Genomic DNA, 16,586 nt, shown 5'->3' on the forward strand with positions numbered 1-16,586 from the left:
TGCCTCTGCCTGCACTGGTGCTGCAAATCAAGGGTTTTCAGGAACATCCCCTCTCCTTATAAAAAAAAAAAATTAAAAAGGAAAAAGAGACAGAGAAGGGGGAGAAGTTCAAAAGAGTACCTAACTGAAACAGAAAACCAGTTAAAATAGTCTGCTTCACCAGAGAATAAACACCATGCTCTATGAGCCAGGGCTCTAGACAGCAGAGTGGCCAGCCACCAGCCTGGTTTAGACTGACAGCAGTGACCATTTACCATGGGCAAGATGTTCCCCTCCTCCAGTTCTGTCCACAATCTATTTTAAATGTAAGGATTTTAATGAAGTTGTGAACAGATAGAAAGACTCTCACCTGTGCTTTTTGACACAAATGGAGGGTTTATGCACTTTTTGCTTTCTCCCTCAGTGCCAACCAATGGCAGTGTATATCCCATCAATGTAAACAGCTGTGGAAAGATGTGACAACTGAGGAGCAAGCATTTCACTTAACTGCTCTGTTTATCAGTCTTTCTAAAGAAAAACCAGGTCCATCTTTTCTAGATTTCCCCCTTAAAAGCTTCCTGAGCTGCTCAGATGTCAGCAAGCCTGTCATCTGGAAGAAAGCAAGACATTAGTCAGGCTCATGCTTATTTAATAAAAACCTTGCATATGCAGGAGGGACTGAAAGTTGGTCTTTATTTAAAAATTGCCTGCAAACTCGAGTATGATTTTGCAGTGCAAAACAGATCTGAGGACGTGCCCGATTTACCCTGTGCTCCACCAGTGCTCAGCTTAGCAATTAACCAGCTAATTATTCACAGCTTAGATCAGGGAGCCAAGCAGTCACCACAGAAGTCCACAGGTATGCCCAGATCACCGTGCAAAGGACATTTCATGTCCTGCTATTTCATAAGGAAATCGGGAGGCTCCAACTGATGTCAGCTCCAGGAAATGAGCCACAGGCAGATGATGCCGGAAGCAGGAGGCTTCACATTTAGTACTGAGTCACCCACTTTATTAAATTCAAAAGACAAAAAAGGTGGGTGTGGAGAGGGGATAAGTGGGAAAAAAGTGAACAAGTTATTCTCTGGAGATCAGGGGCCGTGGGGAGTCTAGCATTGGATGAGGGCTTTTTTTGTAAATGGAGAAAGAAATTAAGAGATTACCTGGAAACCCCTTCTGCACATCCACTGGAAAAGCAGTTGCCAGATGAGCTGAACTTCCCAGGGCAGAAGCCAGCACTGAAACCACTGCAGGAGTCTGCAGTGCCTTTGGGATCTCTGCAGCCAGTCCTGCAGCCCTGAGCAGGGCATCACCAGTTCTGAGGCACTGTCCCTTCCTTCTGCTACATCTTTGAGCCAAAGGACAAGCCACTGGAAGGAACTTGGAGTAGGAAATATTTTTAGGCCAGTTTTGCAGCTCCACCTAACCAGTCACGAAGGGCACCTTGCAACAATCACAAAGAAAGCACTTTGGGTGATTACAGCAGCATCAGATGAAGCCTAATGGCTGTTCCTGAAGCATGGGAAGAGGAGCTGCCCTGGCACACCAAAACTGCACCCAGGCAGGGCTGACATCATCCAAAGGCCATCCTGTCCCTTTCCTTCTCCTCAGCATTTCAGCCCTCCCATGCTGGCTGGCTGTGGGGTGAAATGGACACCAGCAGAAGGAAGATGAGGCAGTGGCAGAGGGTCCTCTGTTAGCACAGCATCCCTGTGAGAGCCAGCTCAGGCACCCCACAGCCCAGGCCACTGGAGAAAGAGTGGCACTGGGTCTGCTAGGAGGGACAAACACAGCTTTTCACCTTTCATCTCAGCTGCCAGCTCTGTCCATCACCCAAGTCTGTCCTTGACATCACTTAGGCAATCTGCTCTAGATCACGATCCACCCTCAATCACTACTCAAGGAAATAGTATTTTACACTAGAGCTGCACTGCTGCAGAACACAAGTGACTGTTCACACAATATTTCTGAGCAGGGAAACCACTCTGATCCATTTTCAGCAACACTCATTTTAGACACATCTGCAATTGAGAAGTATACAGCATTCATGTGGGCTGTATCCTCATGGAATGTGTTAATATGGAAAAGCTGCCATTTAATAGGAATGCAGTTCTTAGAACTAAGGTCTTTTAACATACACTAAAGAAAGCTTTAAGAAGCACCAAAAAAACAATTATAATGCAAATGGTTGCACAATGCAAATTACAGGAGTACAGATTTGGTTAGAAGAGGTTCATATTTTCATACCAGTCTGTCACAGGCCTTTGAACTTTCTATCAGTGATAAATACTCTTCAGCCAGAGCAGCAGCAACACCTTTGCAAAGTTATCAGCTACTTGAGCCAGATTTTGCCCCTAAGAAGATTCACTTCTAAATACTGAAACATAAATACTGCTACCAAAGCCAAGCACTGCCAAGCCAAGCTCTCTCTAAAGCCAAACACCAAGGCCATGCCTATAGAGCACCTTATTAGCTTACTAATAAAATAGGTGTGATCTTCAAAATAAAACCACAACAGTTAAAAAGATGTGGTTTGAAAAATAGATCCATGGACTGTAGCAAGGCTGGCAATTATGCAGAACCAGAGGTCAGGAAATACCTTCCACCTTTATGCAAGAAGAGGTTACAGTCACAGCCTGCTCCAGCCACCAAATGGACATTTGGCCAGCTGCTGACCACTGTGCAGACCAGTTTGCTGCACCCACTCCTGGCCAGTGGGAGATTGCCACTGGGTGGCTCCTCAGTCCCACACAGGTGAGCTCCCACTATCAGAGAGGTTCCAGGCACTGCCCAGCCTGGGCAGCAGCACACACACCCAGCCCAGGCAGGCAGGATCTCTGGGCTATCTGGTATTTAATCAGGACATCATCCTGCCAGGGGCACGTGGCTCATCATATTGTACAAGTTCATCTGTGTTGAACTAGTCCAAAATCTCATCTCAAGGGACATTGAAGCTTTTTCTGCTATTTAGCTCATGCACTTGTTGGCTTCCCTCCAACTGCTCTTTTTATCTCAGACCCCAACAGAAAGTCTCCTGTAGGATGTACCCACTGGACAGGGTAACTCCAGGGGCTCCCACAACTACTGCACTCTTTTCAAATATGTAGAAAGGTGGGGCAGAGCTGGATTACCACTCACACACACACTGTAAGCTGTCACCCATAGCCTTCAGGTCCCTAGAGCACAATCTTCACTACACAGCTCATTACACTGTTCATTAGGAAGCCATCTCACATTTTCCAGATCATAAAAATCAGCCACTAGTAGCAGACTGATCTTTGTGCTATGAATCCAGTCTTTGCTTTGATAGCAGATTTCTTCTATTCTCTAGTTTGTTGTTGCTGTTGACTTTAATGCTTAGTATTAAACATTTAATGCTTAGTATTAAAATATTTTAGAATTAGTATTAAAGAAACTCTCATCCTAGAAGTTAACAAAAAAAAAACAAAAACCAAACATCTACAGATCCTACATAAAGCCAAACAAGGCATGGCATTTGATCATTTGATAGAAGGCATGAAGCAACTTTGGAGCTCAGGCAGAAGAGGCAGATCTATAGCTGGGAGCAATGACACCACAAGGTTCAGCGTGGATTGCACCAAAGAGGTGCAAATGCTGAGCAAGAATATCAGCTGTGAGTGTTACACGTGAAAGGGCAATGCACTAAAGAAAGTGCAATGCCTTGCTATGTGCCAAGGTGATATCAAACCCATGCACAGAGCTTTAATTGCTGAAGTGAATCATTGACTGGTGCTGGTTGTAAAGGCTCTTGCAAAACTGAGGGTTTCAAGGACTGTACAGGGCAGAATCTTGCTCCATTTCATGCCTTTCAAAACTCTTTCTATACAGACCTTCAGAACACAGGGAGCAAAGGGACCAACTAAAATAACCCTAAATAACCCAGAAAAAGTGTATATAGTACTTAGAGAAAGGGAAGGAAGGGAGGAATAAAAGTTGTTGCCATTAGTGATGGATCTAACTAATGCAGGCTGGGCACTGCCATTACCATCTGTCCAGCACAGCTACAGGAACTTCTGGGAGCTCCTTAGCTGGGCAGAAGCAATGCCAATTTTTCAAGTTTTCAGCAAGAAGTCTGACTATGCTGCTTTTGCTTGAGCATTTGGTTTATATAATACAGTGGCAAGAGCCCAGCTGGAAATCAGATCAACGAGAACATTGCAAAGGGGTGGGCAAAAGAAGGGCAGGAGCAGGATTGCACAGGAACCTCCCATCCATGTCCCCAAGGAAAGCTCAGTCCCAGCCTCAGCCAAACAGTGCAGAAAGGAACAGGCTAAAGTTTAGGTCAGACATTAAGGCTGCTTATTCAAAGTATTTTCAGTCTTCAGAAGGCTTGGTTTCCCCTCTCTCCATATGGAAAGGTGAATTCTGCCTAAGTGAGGATTCAGAAACTTGCTTGTTATTACCAGGAGCACTGAGAAACATGAATGTTTTTGTAGATCTATTTCCATTTGTTCTCTACTGACCTTCAGAATGTTGCTATCTCAGAAACAGTTCTTAAAAGCAAGGGCCAACTTTCTCCCTGAATGCCTGCCCAGTACCAATGACAACAGGGTAACTTTATATACACCCACAACACCCTATGCATTCCCTAAAAGTCCTCACAATCCATTCTTGGAGGCAAAACATTTTGTGCAAAATTCAGGAAAAAACAGCTTAATTGCAATATTGTTTTAGAACTCACTTCCTTTATTTCTGTAACCAGCTGGAGACAAGCACCTTGTTCTGTGCTGGGTCAAGGGAATGTTTAACTACAGGATTTATAGCACAATATATATGTGTATATATCACCACAGCACTGCAGCTGCTCAACAGTTATAGCAGAAAGCAAACACTGGTTCAGCCCAAGGAAAACAGGGATGGGCTGGAATATCAGCCTGCTCACCAACATCCCACTGCAGAGGCTCCAAGGCAGGAGAGCATCCAAGCCAGTCCCTGGGACAAGACTCAGCATCCTGGAATCTCAAAACCACAGCCCAGTTCCAAACCCAAACAACACTCCACAAACCCTTCCTGGCTGATTAGCAGGAAGAAGCACAAGATTGTGATGGCAGCACAAACAAGGAGCCAGAATTGATGATCCTTCAGACCCAGCTGAAGCACTGCTTCACAAAATATGAATGCCAATTACAGGGATGGGTAGCTTGAATTCAAGTTTCCACTTGGTTAGCACTGCACTGGACAGACTGGGAACTTTGGTGCTTGCCCAGCAGTTTCACCTGCACCAAGATCCTCCATGAAAACAGGGACAGAGACTGTGAAAACCACGGGACCTCCTCCAGTTCCTGACCTTCCCAACAGGGCAGAGTCAGAGGCAGCAAGTTCAGTCCTACTGCTGGTGAAAGTAGAGCAAGACACTTTTCTACCTGGTAGTACAGAAGAGAGGGGAAGAGGCAGATCAGCACCTCCCTGTTAGTCTGAGCAGAATCCATGGAGCAGAGGTCCTGGTACCTGGGCTGGGACAGTACCACATGCACCAGCAACATCGCTGAGGCAAAGATCCATACAAGCACCAAAAAAACCCAAATCTGATCAAAAAAGGGACTTTGAGGGAATGAGCACATAGAAAAAAAGGACTTCAGCCATAGTTTTTAGATAACACAACAGGCAAGGAAGAACATTAAAATGGTACACGGGTAACTGTGCAAAGCTGTTTCAGGAACAACCCACTGCACATCACCTTCCATCTAAATCCAGAAAGGATACAAGCTTCTTTTATCCAAGGTCCTCAATCTGAATTTTAAACATCTTGTGTGTTCAGCTCTGGAGAGCCCCTAATTTAATCACTAATATATTGGCAAAAAAAAGCCACACAGATATAATGCAGAATCACATGCCTTCCTATTTGCTTTAAATTATAGAAATACCTTTCACATGTCAACTTTCAGAAAAAAAAAAAAGCAAGATAAAACAAAGGGGATTTTTTCTATAGCTTCATTTCCCACCACCTCAAAGAGACAACAATTTCAGTAGCAATCTGAGAGGACGTCCCCAGGACTCTGCAATCAATTCTTTCTGTTTTCCCCCTGGCAAGACAGTCTCCCCATCATTTGGACACAAGGCAGCAGAAGCAGCTCTAGCACACAGAACTCCAGCAGAAGCACAAAACTAACAGGACATAGGCCAGGGGCAGGATTAGCCACAGCATCTGAGCCACAGCCCCATTCTGCAGCTGGTATGGCAAACTCTGATAGAAGCCAGCAGCATTTCTGATGTTACTCAGCCTGTCTCATCCACCACATCATCAGATCTTCCTTATGCCTTTCCCCAGATTGGTGTTTTGCAGGTTTTGCCTTGTCTTGACCCGGCCCTGCAATGGGCAGCAACTCACTTTGCCTTGTGTAAGTTCCTGTATTTATACCATTTTTTTAAAAAGTCTAGCTAGCATATTTTCAATTAAAAAAATTTGTAAAGACCTAACAGAAGGAGTCAGTTTTTCCACTTTAAAAATTTGAGATACGAATAAATAGCCCCTTGACTCTCAAAGTAAAAAGCATGCAACCGAGCTAGACAAAGGCTGAAAGCTCATCCCTAGACTTTGGGAGAAATAAAATCCTTCTAGTGTCCTTCTACAGACAGTTTCATGACTGTTTAAAAAGATTTTATGAGACAATACAATATTTCACATTTTCAAGTTTTTTTTACAGTCTGCTCTAGAATGGAATTACCAGAAACAGAAGAGGCCAAGGCAGAGTCTACAAAAGCTGAAGAGAAGGCAGCATTTTCTCTGATTACAGAGAGACCTTTGATCACCAAGGTCACATAAACCCAGCACACAGAGCACGCCAGTCATTAACAGCCATGGAACAGGCACTGGGCAGAGTCTGCTGCCCTCCTCCCATCACACTCCCCTGCTCATTTATCCCAGCCCTGCCCTAAACAGCCATAAAGGAATTGCCAGGCAGCACCGCCTGCTTCCAGATCCTGGGTCAGCTGCACCCTGCCTTTCCTCAGAGCAACCCATTCCCTACCACCCTGCAAAAGCACTCCCTGCCCCACCAAGCATGGCCAAGGACAGAGGAAAACAGATGAAACACAAGAAGTCAACACTTGAGGTGCACGAGGCAGAGGACAGATGCTCAGGGCAAGGACACACTCAGATCTTCCCTCTGCCATCCCATGCCAAGCACTCAGACTTGCCTAAGAAGCTTGGGTTGGAGGCCTGGCTTTGCCAAGAGGCAGTGGGGGAATGAGATCAGCACACCAGATCCTGGCAGGCCTCTTGCCCTCAGTGTTTTTTCTGTTTTATACAAGGAGGGAGGCGTGTGCAGCTCAGGTCTGGATGGACAGGGCTGAGCTGGAGGCTGTGGGGCAGTCTCCTGGCCACTGGACATTCCTAAAGTGGCAGCCTAATGCATAGGCTGTGGACTAGAGTTTACAATTGTTTCAGGTCCTTCAAGATGCACAGCTAAACTTTGATCAGCATCTCTGATAACTATGTGGCTGGCTGTCAGACATCTGGCTCTACACCTTTCCAACACTGGTCACCTTAGCACTTCTGCATTAATTAGCAGCAAACAGATTTTCTGAGGTATTCTATAGCTGAAGGGCTTCCTGTGGCTGCCAATACCCCAGAAACCAAGACATAGATGTGTTGTGTACAGTTTTCAGCCTGATGAAAAGGAAGACTATTTTTATTCCAAGCCTACGTAGGGTGGGGCTCAGTCTCCAACCAGGCCAAAAAGCCACTATAATCCACAAGACCAATGCCTGGCAATCTTTGCTTGCAGGCTGATGTCTGTTCTATTTTGGGGATGGGAGGAATTTAGAATAAAAAGATATATAAATTAAAAACAAAGGAGGCTATGAAAAGTGAATAGAGGGAAGGGCCAGACTTATCCTGTGTATTTTGGTCTAAAGAACAGGGCTCTAAAAGAATACAAATCAAAATTACTCTATTTTCCATTTCCCACAACAGTTTACAATTTATAACATGGGCTGAGGAGAGTACAGCCCCAGTACATTTTTCACAGGAGGAAAAGCCAATCCATGGCTCCTTGCACAGCAGTGAGACCCTTGGGAGGACGAGGCAGGAAAACAGTCACCAGCCATAGACATCCCACCAGGATCCCATACAGGGTTTCCTATCTCAGACACCAGTACAACAGCTGTTGGGACACCTCACTGTTTTGTGCAGCTGGGACTGCAAAAAAGGCAAAGCAGAGGATTGGAATCTGGCAAGTTTTGCTTATTTAGGGCTTATGGCCACCAGGCAACCAGCCCACTAAAAGCAGAGAATTTTTGTACTCTCAGCACCTAAACTTCAGACATAACACCCCACTAGGTTTTATTTGCTACAGACCCTGTATTAACTTGGCATTAAAGCCAGCCCACCCAGCCCTGTACTTTGCCAATCAGCCCCACATTCCTCGCAGTGCACTGGTCACTTGTCTAAAAGCAGATACAGACACAGATACAAATACAGCCTCTCCCACTGTCTTCAGGTGCCCCTTTAGCACCCAGCCATGAACTGTGGAACACCTGCCTAGGCATCAGCATCTCTACAGCTCCTCTTCACCTGGCCAGGGCTGGATCATTAACCCAGCTACAGAAGTCTGCAATTAATTCTCTTGGTAGAATGCAGGAAGGGCAGGACAAAGAGATGTACACAGGGATAAGTGGAGGACCAACAAGGATGAACCTCAAGCACTGCTATCATCACTTTGGTCACAGACTTCTTTAGAAAAAAGGCCAATTTCTAAACAACATTGTGAAGTTTAACCCAAACATTCAAAGCATAGCAGCAAAACTGGATGTTGAACACCTCAATACATGATTATCAAAAACTTCATCCTTCCTTGTTCTACACATAAGTAACCTCATTAACTCCCTCCTCTCTCATGGACAACACTAAGGGCAGTATGTGATGAGGAAACAGTGAATGAGACAGTTAAGTCTATTGTCAACTTTAAAAAGAAAAAACAAAAAAGCTTACTTAAAACATCAGTAATTAGTCCTCCTGCAGAGACACTACACTTTATCTTCTCTTGAAGATCACAGTAATAGTCTCTCTTCCCAGCTATTCAGTGGGGACTCCCAGCAGCATCTGTGAGCTGTCACTCTTTTTACAGGAACAAAAAACCTACTGAAGCGGCAGGAAAAACAGCTGTAAGCATTTCAGAGAAGGAAATGAGACAAGGAGACTGGTTAGAAGCATATGGCCCATATGGATTGACATGAGCAATCTGCAGCAGTCCTAACCAGAGCTTCCCCTTTCAGACAGTTATCCTGCTCCCCACATCCTCAGATGCATGTCAAATCAATCATTATTTTATTTCCTCCATACCAACTCCCAAATGTTACTGGTGCACAGGCCACCACAGCCCATGGGGACAGCCTGGATGTTGTAGGAAGAGTCAGTTTGCCCTCGGGGAGGTGCACACTGCCCAGCAGCACAGGGGACACAAGGAAGGGGATCTAAGGCAAGCCCACTGGCCAAGGATGCTGCATTTCATGGGCAGTGGTCACCCTCATGGCCCAGCTGCTGAAAGGCAGAGACAAACCAACAGGAATCAGCTGACAAAACAAACAAAAGGGAAAGAATGACTGTGGATAGCTCCATCTCTGCTGACAGCAGCTCTCCTGAGGGCATGGAAGTCCCCTTTTCATCATCATGCCACTCACAAACCCAGTGCAAAACTAGCTTTAATTACCCCAGGCAGGAACCCACAAACCCAGGCAGGAACCCACAAACCCAGGCAGGGGACCCACAAACCCAGGCAGGGAACCCTAGCTGTCAGAGGAGCACACGTGATATAATTCTTCCAAACAGGCCAGACAGGACCTGCTTATCATCCTTGGCATTTTTAATCTATTACCAAAAAAAGCCAACAGATTTTAGATTCCCAGGAGACCAGTGGATGCCACAGTAACTGAGTGGACTGGCTGGCCACCACGCCTCAGCACCCTGCCCAAGGAAGTCCACACCCCTGATGGGAACAGAGCTGCTGGGAGGAGGCAGAGCAGCCAAGCAAACAGTCCTGGTGACAGGGCAGCTGCTGGTCAGCACTGATGGCAGATGTGCCCACCTCAAGGAAAAGCTCTGTCACCTCCAAATCAAACAGTGTGGCACTAGCAGAGTACAGATATGCACGACTTCTCCTCCCACCCCATTCTCCAGGCCTATCAGGTGGGGACTTCTGTCTCCAGCTCCATCAATTAAGCACATTTGCTTGTTTAGCTGGTACAGGTTGCTCCTTACATGGCTGGCAAGATGTCACAGGAACACACCAAACACCTGAAATCCCAAACAGCTCCCACTGCCCCAGTTGGGCTCTGCAGCCACAAACACACAAGTGCCATCTTTTGGCTATAATCAAATCACCTCTTCAATCAGCAGTTAAAAGAGAGGGCCTGCATCACCCTCCCCAGGCAGCATGTCCCCAGTGTCACAGCACGCCCAGCCCAGGGGTGCCAGTGCCATCTGCCAGGGGAGATGGGCTGGACTGGGCTGCAGCACGGTGAGATGAGGAAGGAGGATTTCTGACAGCCAGAATCCCCTGTCCCCGTGCTGATGGCACAGCCTGGCAATGCCACCCAGGTAAAGCAGAGGAAATCTACACCTTCAGCCCTTCACTTTGGAAGTATTTGCACAAACCAGAAGACTTTTCACAGAGCATTCTGCAGTGCTCCAGGTGGATCTCACAACACATGCAAAGGTGCTATCCAAGTCTCCCCTTCAGAGAAACTTGACCTAGAAGCAGGAAGGATATCCAGGGCAGGAAACACTGGCGAGGACAGCACAGGCTTGACCCATCACCTACAACTTCAGCACTGAAGAGCACAAAGTAGGCAGCTGCTAAGACTGAAGCTGAACTAATGCTGCTGTGTCTACACACCACCCACCTCATCCTTACTCCCTGCACAGACCACACTGGAAATACCTATTTTTAATTCAATAAACCCAAGAGAGACAGCACACCCACAGGCACACAGGCACACTCAAACCCCTGTGTACAGAGCAGGGGACACAACAGTAGACCATTCCTGACCAGCAGTCACACAGCTGAAAGTGATTCCAGCAGCCCAGTCCCTGTCAGCTGAGCTGCTGCTGCTCAGGGGACCTCCAGGATGCCCCCTGAGCATCATTTCCCGCAGCCACAGCACCCAGAGCCCGATGTTGGACCATCACACAACTGCCTGCAGCCTTCACACTTCCCACCTACTCACCCAGCAGCAGCAAGAGCAGCAGGTACCTCTGGGTTAGAAAAGAGCTTTAATGGTGCAAGCAGGGGCAGCTGATTCTGCACAGGAGTCTGAGCAACACTCTGGGATGGTCACAGGGTAAACAGCCCTTTCATGCCCTCCTCTGCCAGCAGTGCTGTGGGCAGAGCTCTGCCAAGACATCACCCACCACAAACACAACCACTGCTGCTTGTGCAACAACCCAATTCCCAAAGTGCCAACAGGAATGTGCGTGCAAAGATGTCAACAGATGCCTATCAAGGGGCTTGGGGGCCAGGGGTAGGTGATGTTGTGACATTTGTTACAGTAACCCAACAAATTAATTCAAGGTTTAATTCAACCTTGCATCACCCTCATTACAAGAGCTGGTCTCAGTTTTGCAACATGCTTGAAAAAAAACAAAAGATATTCAGGAATGATTTGCTTTGTGTATGCATTAAGGCTATTTGGTAAACTTTTAAAATTCAATATCCACCTTTCACACAATTGCTGGTAGGGGTTTCTGGATTTATGTTTGGCTTTTTTGATATAATTAGCAACTGTAATTACGTCATGAGCTCAATGTCCAAAAAAGATACACAGATCACTAAATGCACAGTAGAATTTAGTCCAAAAAGTGCTGAGCATCCAAATACCAACAATTGGTTGATAAATATTAACATAAAATGTTGTGGCTATTCCCAATTTGACAAGAAACTTAAAAGAAAGTTAAAAATTAATATCTGTTATTGCATCAGGCAGGTTGATAGCTTGTCAGTCACATGTTTAAACAGCTGGCCTGAAGAGATGTGAATGTTGTTTTTATGCTGAACTACTGCTCTAATATAGGTGGAGGAAGAGCAATATTCAAAGCCCGAACAAAACATCAACTTAAACCATGTTTCTTTTGCTGCTTAGTGCTACTTGTTGGTACACAGATAAAAACCAAGTAGCAGCCGCATGAATTCCACCTGTCCAACGCTCTGCACAGCAACACTGTAGCAGCTGCATCTCCCTTTCCTTTCCCACTCTCTGCGAGCAGAGGCACCGCACATCCCTGCACAGGGTTAAACTGCCTCCCAACGCGGCAGGTCAAGAGCTGCCCTGGTCAGCACCACTAGGAGAGCCAGGACTGTGCTTTGCTGGTGGCTCTGTACAAACCCTGTGCTGGAATTATACAAGCAGGCTGGATGCTGCTTTTCCATCACCTCCTCTGCCACAAGCAATTCACAGGCAAGGAAATCAAGCTAACAGGGACAAATGTCCTCAGAGAATTCCAATCCACATCTCTCAGTTTTATGAAGCAAAGAGATGCAAAACATTGTCACTTAAAAAAAACAAACAAACCCCAACCACAAACAAGAAATACCCCGTACTGATATAAAGCAGAACTTACTTGGTCTTTGGCTCTGCTGAAAACATGGCCCCTTTGTGTTTCACCACCTATTATTTAATGCTGTGTAAAATAAGATTACCAAGAACATTATCTATGTGTTGGGAAGCGTCACCAAATAAATTAGCACTACTTAAAATATCACCACGAAGACAACCTCAGGTATGAAATGAGCTACTGATCACATCATCTACTTAGATAAGGAAGCACGTTACAGTATCTATGATGGGCACACCCTCCCTAAACACAGTGCCAATCATGTAAAAGAAAAGCATTTTTCTTCTCCCAATGCACTATATTAAATGTTATCAATAATGCAACTGCCATACTGAAGCTCCAAGTGGAGCACTGGCAGTTTCACCACACAAAAAGTGCAGATAAAGTGGCTCACAAGGCACACAGATCACTCAGATCACCAGAAGCTGCTTAAGCACAGCTACTGAATTAACTGTCCCTAGCATCCCTTCCAATCAATCACTGAGCAGCACTCTCCTTTGCTTCCCCAAAGTCAGAAAAACTGTGTTTCCATTTCTCCAAAGCCACTGAAGGCATTGCACTAGAAAGCCAAGTAAACACAGGAAAGAGTTACTAGAAGATCCCGCATGAGTGGATCCAGCACAAACTCATTTAACAAGACTGCAATTCCTTCACTCACCATCTTAATCTCACAACAATTGAAACCCAGAGCAGAGAAGTCAGCAAGGGAGCCCCAGGGGAAGGGCTTCCTCTGCATTTATCCAAATACCTAATGAAGTCATCAGTCCCCAGAGCCCTGTCCACTGTAAAGCTCATCTAGCCAAAAGTGGTAAATAGGTTTCTGGAGTTTGGGGCATTCTAAACCTGTGGAGACGCTTGTGTATTTTACAGGAGGGGAAACTTCATCAGATTAACTTTGATAAGAGAACAAAGACCCTGATGAAACACAATTCTTTATATCTATCACTGAATAACTCAGTTTAATAATCACATTATGATCTCTTAGCTCAGACAAAGAATGAGTAATTCATCTTTCACAAGCAAAAAATTCCTTCAAAGGAGCTTGGTTACAACCAAGCAACATCCTCAAATTGTTAAACTGTTGGCAAGATTAACAGGCTATGATAACAACAACATTTGGAAAAGGTTTCATTTAACAAATTATTTTATTAGTTTCTTTTTTAAGAGTTATTTAGATGGAAACAAACAGATTTGGAATTTTAAGTCTCTGTGTGCGCACACACTCCACATAAGGCCATCAAACACCCCCAGGGCAGGATCAGCTGCAGAATATTGCACCCAGGGGACTGGACTTGTGTCCACTAATCCCCCTGAATCACTGCTCTCCACTCACAAACTACCAGCAGCTCCTCTTTGCACAAGATTTCTTTTCAAAACAGATTGAATTTCTATACATCATTATGCACAGTGCTAGCACATGCTGATCTCGGTAACTATTCCCTCTTTATATCCAGGTTCCAGCTGTTGCCTTTAAAGTTACTCTGAGCAAGACTCCCAGCATTAAGGAGTTTTGCTTCTCAGGTTACCAGGCTCACTAGAGAAGTCACAAGTGCTACTGGCTGAACAATGGCTCCAAGTTGTCATGCAAAAGCAATTTACTTGAGATATCTATTATCTTTTATAGTTGCTTCTACAGATTGACCAAAAACAGGAAGCCCAGCTCTCACATTCCACTGGAATTGTGTAACAGCAATAACAACCTCAAAGGCTGATTCAATGGTATTTGCTCAGATCTATACCAGCAGGTCTCCTAAGAAATCAGTGAGTCCAAGGGATGCCCTGCTTGAAGGTAAGGATGCTCTTACAGAGCAGGCACATGCAGCCTGTCCCAAGGAAGCATTAACTGGAGGTCGGTTCCCATGCACATGTTTCACCACAATTTCTACTCAGAAAAACTTACAACTGGAGCACAGTCACGCCTGCAGAGTTGTTACCCTCTGTGAGCACTGGGACTTGATGTTATCCATTACAGTATTTCCAGACAGCATCAGGGTGCCCCAGCAAAGGAAAGTTTGAAGCTCTAAGTCCTGAAAAATTCCCTGCTCTTCCTTTTCCCTTCCCAGGCTCTCAACAAGAAGCCATTGTTAGGGAGAGTAGGGTGACACTTCCTCTCCCAGTACAAATTAGAGATGTATAAAAATAAACCCACACAGCTGTCCCACGACTTCACTTTATTTCACCCCCCTTCAATTAGATGAGAAGTCGTTCCCATTTCCTCACACTCTCTGCTTTGGGAATACTACCCTGCACAAAAGATAAAAGTGAAATACAAACCGAACCCCTTTTCAGTGCCGCTCTGCGGGAACCCGCAGCGGGAAGCGGCACCTCCCCGCCCCTCGGCCGGGTTCTGCTCCTACCAACTCTCACAAAGCCCCGAGTCTGCCTCAGCCGGGGCTCCATCCCAGCGGAGCCGAGCCCCGGCCGCGGGCAGCGCATCCCCTGGGCCGGGCCCGCCCCGGCTCAGCCCGGGGGTGAAGTTTTCCAGGGGGATGAATCAGACAAGTGCCTTTTCATCGCCGCGGGGAGCTGGGAGCGGCGGCAGCAGCGCGCCCGGCGGACACGTCCCCCGCGTCCCGCCGGCACCGCCGCGCTCCGGGCTCCGCGCCCGCCCGGCTCCGCGCCCGCCCCGCCGCCCCACGGCCCCGGGAACCCCGGGGACACGCCTGCTCGGCAGCGGAGCCGAGCGGCAGCGAAGGCAGGGCCGGGCCGGGCCCGGCGGAGCCGCCGGGGCCGGTCGGTGTCCCCCCGCCGCCGCCGCCGCTGCCGAGGGCGGGATGCTCCGCGCGGGCTGGCGCCCGTCCAGCGGCGGAGCGAGCGCCGCAACTTTCCGCGAGTTGGAGCCGCGCCGGAGGAGCCCCGGGAGCACTCACCGTCCGTGCCGCTCCGAGCCGTCCCGCCGCAGCCGCCCCGCCCGCTGCCCGCGCTCGGCGCGCCCCGGCCCCGCCGCCGCCCCGGCCCCATTGGACCGCCCGCCCGCGCATCACCGTGCCCCGCGCTGCGAGTGGGCGGCCGCGGAGTCACTCAGGGCAGGGCTCAGGCTCGGCACGCCCCGTCCTCGTCCCTGCCGCCGTCGGGCTGCTCTGCCGTGCCCGAACCCCGCCGTTCCCTGCCTTCATCCCCTTTGCACGCGTCCATCCTCACGCTCTGCGTGTATTCCCAATCCCGCGCACGCCTCACTCCTGCCCGGCGAGCATCCCTCATTCTTCTCCTGTGCGCGACTCTCCCCCAAGCTGGCGTCCTTTCTTCCCTACAGGCATCCCCTCCTTCTGTGCTGTCCCTCCTCCCCCTGCAAGACTGTCCTGTCTCCCATGCACAGGCAGCCCCGGCTGCCTCAGCCCTGCCACGCAGACAGAGGAGCTCTGGGCTTCTCTTGCCAATTCCCCTTGTCCCCCAGGAACAACCCTGCGGGCTGATGCTGAGGATGTCCAGGGAAGGCTGGCGCTGGCGGGCGCATTGGGCACGGAGCTTCCCGCAGAGCCAAGGGCAGAGCCAGGGCTCAGTGGAGTGCAGGTGCCTGTGCCTTGCACCCTGTTATTCTGTGCTCCTGGACAGAGAGCGTTGCCATGGCCTTTCCCCACGCAGCTTCCAGCTATCCAATTTGGGATAGGTGACCTCATAACTGTCCTAATTTCTACATTTTCTACGCAGATATTCACACATTGCTAGAAGGGTTCAGGAAATCAAGGGCCTTGGGGACGCTTTTGCGTAAAAGTGGTGGAGAACAGAAGTTAATCCAAATAGGCCTTGAGCAGAGAAAGAAAAAGCAGACACCTGCTGTGGGAAGAGGGAGGTGAGTGGAGAGAAGGAGATGGGGCCAGACCTGCCCTTCAGACCTGGGCCAGAAGAAGGGGAAGTTGTTTCCCCAAATGGGAACCTTCACACTCTTGGCCAATGCTGGCACATCCCGTATGACCAGGAGAAAACAAGGGTTCAGATATTAATGTCTTCTTCTGGTTTTAGGAGAAAAGCAAATATGCATACAGGCACCAAAAATCCTTTCCAGGCCAGAAAGATGAGACATCCCCATGCATGGATG

At 47.7% G+C, this 16,586-nt stretch overlaps 1 protein-coding gene across 3 annotated transcripts in view; it reads right to left on the reverse strand.

The window, feature by feature from the left end:
- PLS3 (plastin 3) overlaps nt 1–15,459 on the reverse strand; it is a 49,590-nt gene extending 34,131 nt beyond the window's left edge. Inside the window, exon 1 of one of the 3 annotated variants that reach the window (XM_084213124.1) lies at nt 15,421–15,459. The gene's annotated coding sequence lies outside the window, so the exon portion shown is untranslated. Of the gene's footprint in view, nt 1–8,932; nt 8,952–14,824; nt 14,844–15,420 lie in introns of those variants that run through there. The other 2 variants (XM_084213127.1, XM_084213126.1) reach the window with 2 other exon arrangements.
- Nucleotides 15,460–16,586: the final 1,127 nt, after the last annotated feature.

The sequence above is a fragment of the Fringilla coelebs genome, assembly GCF_963513975.1.
Source record: "Fringilla coelebs genome assembly, chromosome: 11".
Taxonomy (NCBI): domain Eukaryota; kingdom Metazoa; phylum Chordata; class Aves; order Passeriformes; family Fringillidae; genus Fringilla; species Fringilla coelebs.